Source organism: Canis lupus, chromosome 5, assembly GCF_048164855.1.
Source record: "Canis lupus baileyi chromosome 5, mCanLup2.hap1, whole genome shotgun sequence".
Lineage (NCBI taxonomy): Eukaryota > Metazoa > Chordata > Mammalia > Carnivora > Canidae > Canis > Canis lupus.
In genome coordinates, this window is record NC_132842.1 from 4,728,763 (window position 1) to 4,739,020 (window position 10,258).

The 10,258-nt window shown below is 42.8% G+C and overlaps 1 pseudogene; it reads right to left on the reverse strand.

Moving 5' to 3' along the window:
* Positions 1–8,916: 8,916 nt before the first annotated feature.
* On the reverse strand, positions 8,917–9,570 carry LOC140633166 (mitochondrial pyruvate carrier 1 pseudogene; annotated as a pseudogene).
* Between the last annotated feature and the right edge of the window lie 688 nt (positions 9,571–10,258).

Genomic DNA, 10,258 nt, shown 5'->3' on the forward strand with positions numbered 1-10,258 from the left:
CATGATACTCTACATAGAAAACCCAAAAACCTCCACCCCAAGATTGCTAGAAGTCATACAGCAATTTGGTAGCGTGGCAGGATACAAAATCAATGCCCAGAAGTCACTGGCATTTCTCTACACTAACAATGAGACTGAAGAAAGAGAAATTAAGGATTCAATCCCATTTACAATTGCACCCAAAAGCATAAGATACCTAGGAATAAACCTAACCAAAGAGGTAAAGGATCTATACCCTAAAAACTATAGAACACTTCTGAAAGAAATTGAGGAAGACACAAAGAGATGGAAAAATATTCCATGCTCATGGATTGGCAGAATTAATATTGTGAAAATGCCAATGTTACCCAGGGCAATTTACACGTTTAATGCATTCCTTATCAAAATACCATGGACTTTCTTCAGAGAGTTATAACAAATTATTTTAAGATTTGTGTGGAATCAGAAAAGACCCCGAATAGCCAGGGGAATTTTAAAAAAGAAAACCATATCTGGGGGCATCACAATGCCAGATTTCAGGTTGTACTCCCAAGTTGTGGTCATCAAGACCATGGGGTACTGGCAAATACAGACACATAGATCAACGGAACAGAATAGAGAATCCAGAATTGGACCCTCAACTTTATGTTCAACTAATATTTGACAAAGGAGGAAAGACTGTCCCCTGGAAAAGACAGTCCCTTCAATGAATGATGCTGAGAAAATTGGACATCCACATGCAGAAGAATGAAACTAGAGCACTCTCTTGCACCATACACAAAGAGAAACTCAAAATGGATGAAAGATCTAAATGTGAGACAAGAATCCATCCAAATCCTAGAGGAGAACACAGGCAACACCCTTTTTGTAGCCACAGTAACTTCTTGCAAGATACATCCACAAAGGCAAGAGAAACAAAAGCAAAAATGAACTATTGGGACTGCCTCAAAATAAAGGCTTTTGCACAGCATAAGATACAGTCAACACAGCTAAAAGACAACCTTCAGAATGGGAGAAGATATTTGCAAATGACATATCAGATAAAGGGTTAGTTTCCAAGATCTATAAGGAACTTATCATAATCAACAGCAAGGAAACAAACAATCTAAACGTTAAATGGGCAAAAGACATGAACAGAAATCTCACAGAGGAAGATATAGACATGCCAAGAAGCATGAGAAAATGCTCTGCATCACTTGGGGTCAGGGAAATCCAAATCAAGTTGACATTGAGATACCACCTCACACCAGTGAGAATGGGGAAAATTAACACAGTAGGAAACAACAAATGTTGGAGAGGATGTGGAGAAAGGGGAACCCTCATGCACTGTTGGTGGAAATGTGAACTGGTGCAGCCACTCTGGAAAACTGTGTGGAGGTTCCCAAAGAGTAAAAAATAGACATGCCCTACGACCCAGCAATTGCACTGCTGAGTATTTACCCCAAAGATACAGATGCAGTGAAACGCCGGGACACCTGCACCTGATGTTTATAGCAACAGTGTCCACAATAGCCAAACTGTGGAAGGAGCCTTGGTCCAATGAAAGATGAATGGATAAAGAAGATGTGGTTTATGTATACAATGGAATATTACTTAGCCATACGAAACAAAAAAAATACCCACCATTTCCTTCAACTTGGATGGAACTGGAGGGTATTATGCAGCATGAAATAAGACAATTGGAGAAGGACAAACATTATATGGGCTCATTCATTTGGGGAATATAAAAAATAGTGAAAGTAGTGAAAGGGAATAAAGGGGAATAGAGAAAAATGAGTGGAAATTATCAGAAAGGGAGACATAACATGAGATTTCCTAATTGGGAAACGAACTAGGGGTGGTTGAAGGGGAGGTGGGTGGGTGTGGGGGTGACGGGCACTGAGGGGAGCACTGGATGGGATGAGCACTGGAGGTTATTCTATATGTTGGCAAATTGAACACCAATATAAAATAATTATATAAAAAAAGAAAGTTATCTAGGTAATTTGGTGTGGACAGGTGACTGGGGACACTACTCTTTGGCCATCTTGTCCCCTCCTTCTCTGTTTTCCATTTAAACATGGTTTCTAGGCGGTGATATCAGCTGGGTCACTGAGAAAGCTATCTGACATCGGCCACCTGAGCTGCATGGTGATTGGCCACCTGAACCAGGCCACCCGAGGAGCCTGCCTGATTGGACGGGCATGTCGGTGACATCACAGAAGGGCACTCTGATGCACCTTGGCTGTTATAAAAGCATGGCAACCACGCACTCCCCTATGACAACAGAGATGGCACTTCAGGCACAGATCTCGCTACTCTCCCTAAGGTTCTCTGCCCTGTTTGCTGCCCCTGCCCATGGCAAGCCCCCTGTTTACCCCTCGTGCCCCAGGCCTCTCTCCAACTCTTTGGGCTCCACCTGGATGTTTGCACCTCCCTTCATACCCCTCTGTGGTCCAGAGAGTCCACGAACCCACAGCAGGTGACTCCTGGTCCCATATCCCACTGTGAGGTTGGCCTGGCTGCTCACGGACATATTCCCATGTAGCCTCTGGGAGCGGGACACTGCGAATCGGTACCCTGGATACTCAGACAGAGGGGAAAAACCTCTCCGACACCTCTGGGGTCAACTCAGGGCTCAACACAGGAAAACTGCGAGTCCATGTCCTGCGGGAGCCCAGAGTACTCGCTGCTTCTCTGGAGTTCTCCAACGCAGCTCAGCACAGGAGACATGAGTGCCCTACACCTCTGGTCCACCCCCATGTGTACAATGACTGCAGTGTCTTCCTCCAGTCCACCCCCATGTGTACAATGTCTGCAGTGCCTCCAGGCACCCGGCAGAGAGGGGATTTCATGAAACAAGTAAGTCCTGGGATAAGGAGCCACCACATCACTGGACATGGTGGGGGCATTGGAACACGGGCCCTCAGACCAGGAGCTGCCTGCCCCAGCTCAGTAGGGACAAAATGATCCTACATCTGAAACTATTGGTGTATGATATGCTGGCAGATTGAATTCAAATTTTTAAAAAGTAAAATAAAAATAATATAAAATAAAATATTTGCATAAATAGAAAGGGAATAAGGTAATCAAAAGACTGAGAGACAAAGCTGTCTGCAAGATGGCAGAAGAGTAAAATCCCAAAATTACCTGTCCCCACCAAATTCTGGGCATTGATTTTGTATCCTGCCACACTGCTGTATGAGTTCTACCAATCTTGGGGTGGAGTCTTGTGGGTTTTCCATGTAGAGTATCATGTCATTGGTGAAGAGGGAGAGTGTGACTTCTTCTTTGCCAATCTGAATACCTTTTATTTCTTTTTGTTGTCTGATTGCTGAGGCTAGGACTTCTAGTACTCTGTTGAATAGCTGTGGTGAGAGTGGACATCCCTGTCTTGTTCCTGATCTTAGGTGAAAGGCTCCCAGTGCTTCCCCATTGAGAATGATATTTGCTGTGGGCTTTTCAAAGATGACTTTTAAGATGTTGAGGAATGTTCCCTCTATCCCTACACTCTGAAGAGTTTTGATCAGGAATGGATGCTGTATTTTGTCAAATGCTTTCTCTGCATCTTTTGAGAGGATCATATGGTTCTTGGTTTTTCTCTTGCTGATATGATGAATCACATTGATTGTTTTACGAGTGTTGAACCAGCCTTGTGTCCCGGGGAAAAATCCTACTTCGTCATGGTGAATAGTCTTCTTAATGTATTTTAGTATCCTATTGGCTAATATCTTGTGGAGAATTTTTGCATCCTCGTTCATTAGGGATATTGGCCTGTCATTCTTTTTGGTGGGGTCTTTGTCTGGTTTTGGAATTAAGGTGATGCTGGACTCATAGAACGAAGTTGGAAGTACTCCATCTCTTTCTATCTTTCCAAACAGCTTTAGTAGAATAGGTATGCGTTCTTCTTGAAACGTTTGATAGAATTCCCCTGGGAAGCCATCTGGCCCTGGACTTTTGTGTCTTGGGGGTTTTTTTATGACCCCTTCAATTTCTTTTCTGGTTATTGGCCTCTTCAGGTTTTTTATTTCTTCCTGTTCCAGTTTTGATAGTTTGTGGCTTTCCAGAAATGCGTCCATTTCTAATAGATTGTCTAATTTATTGGTGTATAATTGTTCATAATATGTTTTTAAATTGTTTGTATTTCCTTGATGTTGATAGTGATCTCCCCTTTCTCATTCATTATTTCAATTTGCCAAGATATAGAATAGCACCCAGTGCCTATTCCATCAGTGTCCACCTCAGTGCCCGTCACCCAGTCACCCCCACCCCCTGCACATGTCCCCTTCCACCACCCCTAGTTCGTTTCCTGGAGTTAGGAGTCTTTCTTATTCTCCCTTTCTGATATTTCCCACTTATTTTTTCTCATTTCCCCTTTATTCCCTTCCACTATTTTTTATATTCCCCAAATGAATGAGACCATATAATGTTTGTCCTTCTCTGACTTATTTCACTCAGCAAAATACCCTCTGGTTCCATCCACATTGAAGCACATGGTGGGTATTTGTTTTTTCTAATGGCTGAGTACTATCCATTGCATACATAAACCACATCTTCCTGTTGCAGTTTTGGTAGTTTGTGGTTTTCCAGACTTTTTTTTTTTTTTTTTTTTTTGCTCATAAGTTTTTAACATCATTTGTGGTGTTGGTGGTGATCTCTCCTTTCTCATTCATGATTTTAGTGAGTCCTCTCTCTCTTCTTTTTAATAAGGTTAGCTAATGGTTTATCTATATCATTAATTCTTTCAAAGAACCAACTCCTGACTTTGTTGATCCATTCCACAGTTATTCTGGACTCTACTTTATTGAGTTCTGCTCGAATCTATATTATACTCTTCTTCTGTTGGGTATAGGATCTATTTGCTGTTTTTTCTCCAGCTCCTTTAGGTTCAAGGTTCGCTTTTGTATTTCAGTTCTTTCCAGTTTTTGGATGGATACTTGTATTGTGATGTATTTCTCCCTCAGGACTGCTTGTTGTGTATCCCAAAGATTTTGAACGGTTGTATATTCATTCTCATTATTTTCCATGAAACTTTATAATTCCTCTCTAATTTCTTGCTTGACCTTTTCATCTTTTAGCAGGATGTTTCTTAACCTTCATGTGATTGAAATCCTTCTAAACTACTTCTTGTGATTTAGTTCTAATTTCAAAGCATCATGGTCTGAAAATATGCAGGGGACGATCCCAATTTTTGGGTGTCGGTTAAGACCTGATTAGTGTCCCAGTATGTTGTCTAATCTGGAGAAAGTTCCATGTGCACTTGAGAAGAATGTGTATACAATTGTGTTTGCATAGAAAGTTCTGTCAATATCTGCGAAATCCATCTGGTCCAGTGTATCATTTAAAGCTCTTGTTTCTTTGGAGATGTTGTGCTTAGAAATCCTGTTGATTGTAGAAAGTGCTACTTTCAAGTCACCACGTATATGTGTGTTATTATCTAAGCATGTCTTAACTTTGGCTATTAATTGCTATACTTGGCAGCTCCCGCATTCGGGGCATGCATATTGATGATTGTTAGGTCATCTTGTTGGATAGATCCTTTAAGTATGATATAGTGTCCCTCTTCATCTCTTATTACAAGGTTTGGGATAAACTTTAGTTTATCTGATCTAAGAATGGCTACGCCTGTTTCTTTTGAGGACCATTGGAATGGTACGCAGTTCTCCAACCTTTTATTTTCAGGCTGTAAGTGTCCTTATGTGTAAAATGAGTCTCTTGTATACAGCACATAGGTGGGTTTTCCTCTTTTATCCAGTCTGTAACTGCAGCTGCACCTTTTGCTGAGGTCGTTAGGCCCATTCACGTGCAGAGCTACAACTTAAAGATATGTATTTAGTGTCATCAATGATACCTGTTCAGTCCCTGTTGTGGATTGTTCCCCTGGACTTCCTCTATTACATACTCCTCCTTAGTGTTTCTTGCAGAGCTGGCTTCATGGTCACATATTCTTTCAGTTTCTGCCTATCTTGGAAGCTCTTTATCTCTCCTTCTGTTCTGAATGAGAGCCTTGCTGGATACAGTATTCTTGGCTGCATGTTCTTCTCATTTAGGACCCTGAATATATCCTGCCAGCCGTTCATAGCCTGCCAGGTCTCTGTGGAGAGGTCTGCTGTTGTGCTAATACTTCTCCCCATAAAAGTTACAAGTTTCTTGTCTCTTGCTGCTTTAAAGATCTTCTCTTTATCTTTGGAATTTGCAAGTTTCACTATTAAACGTCGAGGTGTTGAGTCGTTTTTATTGATTTTAAGGGGTATTTCTCTATTTCTGGATCTGAATGCCTGTTTCCCTCCCCAAATTAGGGATGCTTTCAGCTCTGATTTGTTGAAATACGTATTCTGGACCTCTGTCCCTTTTGGCACCCTCGGGAACCCCAGGTAAACATAGATTTTTTTCCTTCTGAGGCTGTCATTTATTTCCCTTAAGATATCCTCATGATCTTTTAGTCGTTTGTGTCTTTTTTCCTCAGTTTCCCTCCTTGCCTTGTCTTCTATGTCACTCACTCGTTCTTTTACCTCATTAACCCTCATTGTTAGGACCTCTAGTATGGATTGCAACTCATTTAAGTGATTTTTAATTTCGGCCTGATTAGATCTAAATTCTGCAGTCACGAAGTCTCTTGAATCCTTTTTGCTTTTTTCTAGAGCCACCAGTAGCTTTATACTTGTGCTTCTGAATTGGCTTTCTGACATTGAATTGTAACCCAAATTTTGTAACTCTGTGGGAGAGGAACTGTTTCTGATTCTTTCCTTTGATGTAAGGTTTTTCTTCTAGTCATTTTGCTCAGTGCAGAGTGGCCAAAAATGTTATACTTGATAGAAGCGTGAACTCTTCTCTCACTGTAGCATTCCAGCTGCTCTCTCCTTAAATCTCAGGCTGAATTCCTAGGTATTCAGGATGATTTGAAATTTATTGGGTAATTGGGAATGGACAGGTAATTTGGGGACCCTACTCTTCCACCATCTTGCCTCCACCTCCTCTGTTTTCCGTTTAAGCATGGATTCCAGACAACGATATCAAGAGGGTCACTAAGAAAGCCGTCTGACATTGGCCACCTGAACTGCATGGTGATTGGCCACCTGAACCAGGCCACAATGTGAGCCTGAGTGAAGTCACAATCGCACTTTTCTCAGATGACATGATACTTTATGTGGAAATCCCAAGAGTTTGCAACTTTGCTAGGACTCATACTGTAATTCAGCAATGTGGCAGGATGAAAAATCAATGCAGAGAAATCAGTTATAACTGATTGTCTACAATTTGTAGACACAAGACATGATACTGAAAAAAGGGAAATTTAGGGTTGATCCTACTTAAAATTGCACCATAAAACATAAAATACCTAGGAATAAACATAATGAAAGAGGTAAAGGATCTGTAACTAAAAACTACAGAACACCTATGAAAGAAATTGTGGAAGAGCAAAGACATATATTAACATTGCATGTTCAAAGATTTGAAGAATCAATATTGTGAAAATGTCCATGATACCCAAGCAATGTACCCTTTCAAAGTAGTCCCTATCAAAATACCCTTGACATTTTTCACAGAACATAAATAAATAACTCTAGGATTTGCATGGAACTGGAAAAGACCCCAATTAGCCATAGGAATGTTGAAAAAGAAATCAAAAGCAGGTTATATCACAATGTCTGGATTTCAGGTTGTATTTTGTCTAAGGTTTTTTCTGTACGTCATAGACAAAGCTGTCATCATCAAAATGTTATCATACTGGCACAAAAACAGACACATTGATCAAGGAACGGAATAGAGAACTCAGAAATGGACCCTCAACTCTATGGTCAACTAATCTTCGACAAAGCAGAAAAGAATATCCGCTGGAAAAAGTACAGTCTCTTCAACAAATTGGACAGCCACATGCAGAAGAACTCAACTGAACCATTCTCTTACACCACACACAAACATAAACTCAAAATGGATGAAAGACCTAAAGGTGAAATAGCAATCCATCACAATCCTAGAGAAAAACACAGGCAACAACTTCTTTGATCTTGGCCATAGCGACTTATGCAAGACATGTCTATAAAAGCAAGGGAAACAAGAGAAAAACTGAACTACTGGGACTTCATCAAGTTCAAAAGCAAAGGAAAAAGTCCATAAAACTAAGAAGCAACCTACAAAATGGGAGAAGGCATTTGCAAATGACATATGAGACAAAAGGCTAGTATCTAAGATCTATAAAGAACTTATGGAAGTCTACACTCAAAACAAGTATCCAGCGAAGGAATGGGTGGAAGACATGAACAGACATTTCTCCAAAAAATCCTACACGTGGAGAACAGACACATGATAAAAAATGCTCCACATCACTCATTATCAGGAAAATACAAAACTAAACAAAACCCACAATGAGATACCATCTCACATCTGTCAGAATGGCTAAAATGAACAAGGCCGCTGGCCCCTGCCAGAGTACTGGAAATCAAAGAGAGGCTCGAGCTTCCTGGCGGCGAAGCGTCCTGGCTCAATGGACTGGATGGGCACAATGACAAGGGCCTGGTCTTCGCCATCACCATGCCCGACCACAGTATTCATCTGGTGTTGTGGAAGGAGCACGGCTGACGCCACGCGCTGGCCGCCGGTGACTGTGGGTGCTGGGGCTCCGGGGTTTCAGTGCGACCTCTGGCAGCCGACTGCATGAACCAAAGCTCTCACCTAACGGTATCGTAGCGCAGTGCACAATCATTTATCTGTGTTTGCCAGGGGGCCAGGGCTTGGGGCGGGGGAGGGCTTGTTTTCTTGACACACAGCACAGCATGCTAACGGAGTACACCATTGACTTCATTTGTACTTAGTTACGTTGGTCAGTATAAGAGGATGCATTGAGGGTTCATCTTTCTTGAATATTGGTTTTCAGTAAAGAAAGTTAAATGGTTAAAAAAAACTGGCGATGACAGTGTAAGTATGGCCAGCTGTCGGAGGTCTCATGGTCATTAAAGAGTTAAAGATTCTGAGTATTTAAGTGCTAATAATTACAATTTTTATCCAATTTTTTATTAAGTAAATTCTAGCAAGTAATATACATATTACTGCAGATAAAACCATCATTGGGAATTATTAAATTGATTGCATATTTTGAGCTACTCTTTATGAAGAGAAGTAAAATACTTGGTATGTGTAAGGCAGCAGAGAGTTGGCTTAGGGACTCTCAGCTATTTCTAGAAAAATTGGTTAGTAAAAATAGCATTCAGCTTATTTTCCTTACCAAGACTATTCTGAGGATGGAATCTGTGACTCAGCAGCAGCGCTGACGCTGTCCCTTCAAACACCTGGTTGCCCATTTTCCACTGTTATGCTGATGCCTTTTTACTCATCTCATGTTTGATAAGGCGTCCTCCCTGAATGAGCTGGGCTACTTCATTTGTGGCATGGCATGCAAACAGAAGCCAGTTTCAAGGCTGGACCTTGTAGGCAAATCTCATGAATGTCAAGGAGTAACAACAGAGGGCAAATGTCATCCGCCCACTGATAATCTCTGGAGACTTTTTCATGTCATTGATGGCAGCAATGGGAAGACCCCAGTTGGCTACAGGGCCCCAGAAATGCGTACTCATGAGGCAGTCCCGAAAGTCCTTGCTCCGGACATAGTCTGCCACCAACAAGAAATGTTGGCGAGGATGTGGAGAAAGGGGAACCCTCTTGCATTGTTGGTGAGAGTGCAAACTGGTGCAGCCACTCTGGAAAAGTGTCCCCAGGACAGGAGAGCCCAGCCTGGAGAAGCAGGAGTTTCACCATTCTTCCCGGACAGGAAGGCGCTCTCAGGGAGTTAGAGCAGGATCCCAGGAGGACGGGGATGACCTCAGACTCCCAGGGACACTAACAGACCACCTGCGCCCCAGGGAGAGCACACCACACCCCACGGCTGAGCTCCCTAAAGGGCTGCAGCGTGCCTGGCTGGACCCGCGAACAACTCAGAGGCGGCTCAGGTGGAGGCACCTGGGGCAGGGGGCTGCTCATCCAAGGGAGCAGCTCGGAGGCAGCTTGAGCAGTGGGGGGTCTCCACAGCCCCCAGGAGCAGCTCAGATGCGGCTACAGCAGAGGCTCCACGCAGAAAGGGCTGTGCAGCTGGGAGCGCGAATCCAACAGCGCAGGCCCAGGAGCACAGGGTGCCTGCGGACACAGTCCAGGATCTGGTGCTCCCCCGGGGACAGGCAGAGGCTAGGAGGGCACAGGACAGCAAGGACACTCCTGCCCCAAGTTGAGCAGATCAGCGGCACCTCCCCCAGAGCATCCAGGCCCCTGCAGACTGAGAGCTCCGTAGTTACTGCAGGAGCTGATTCCA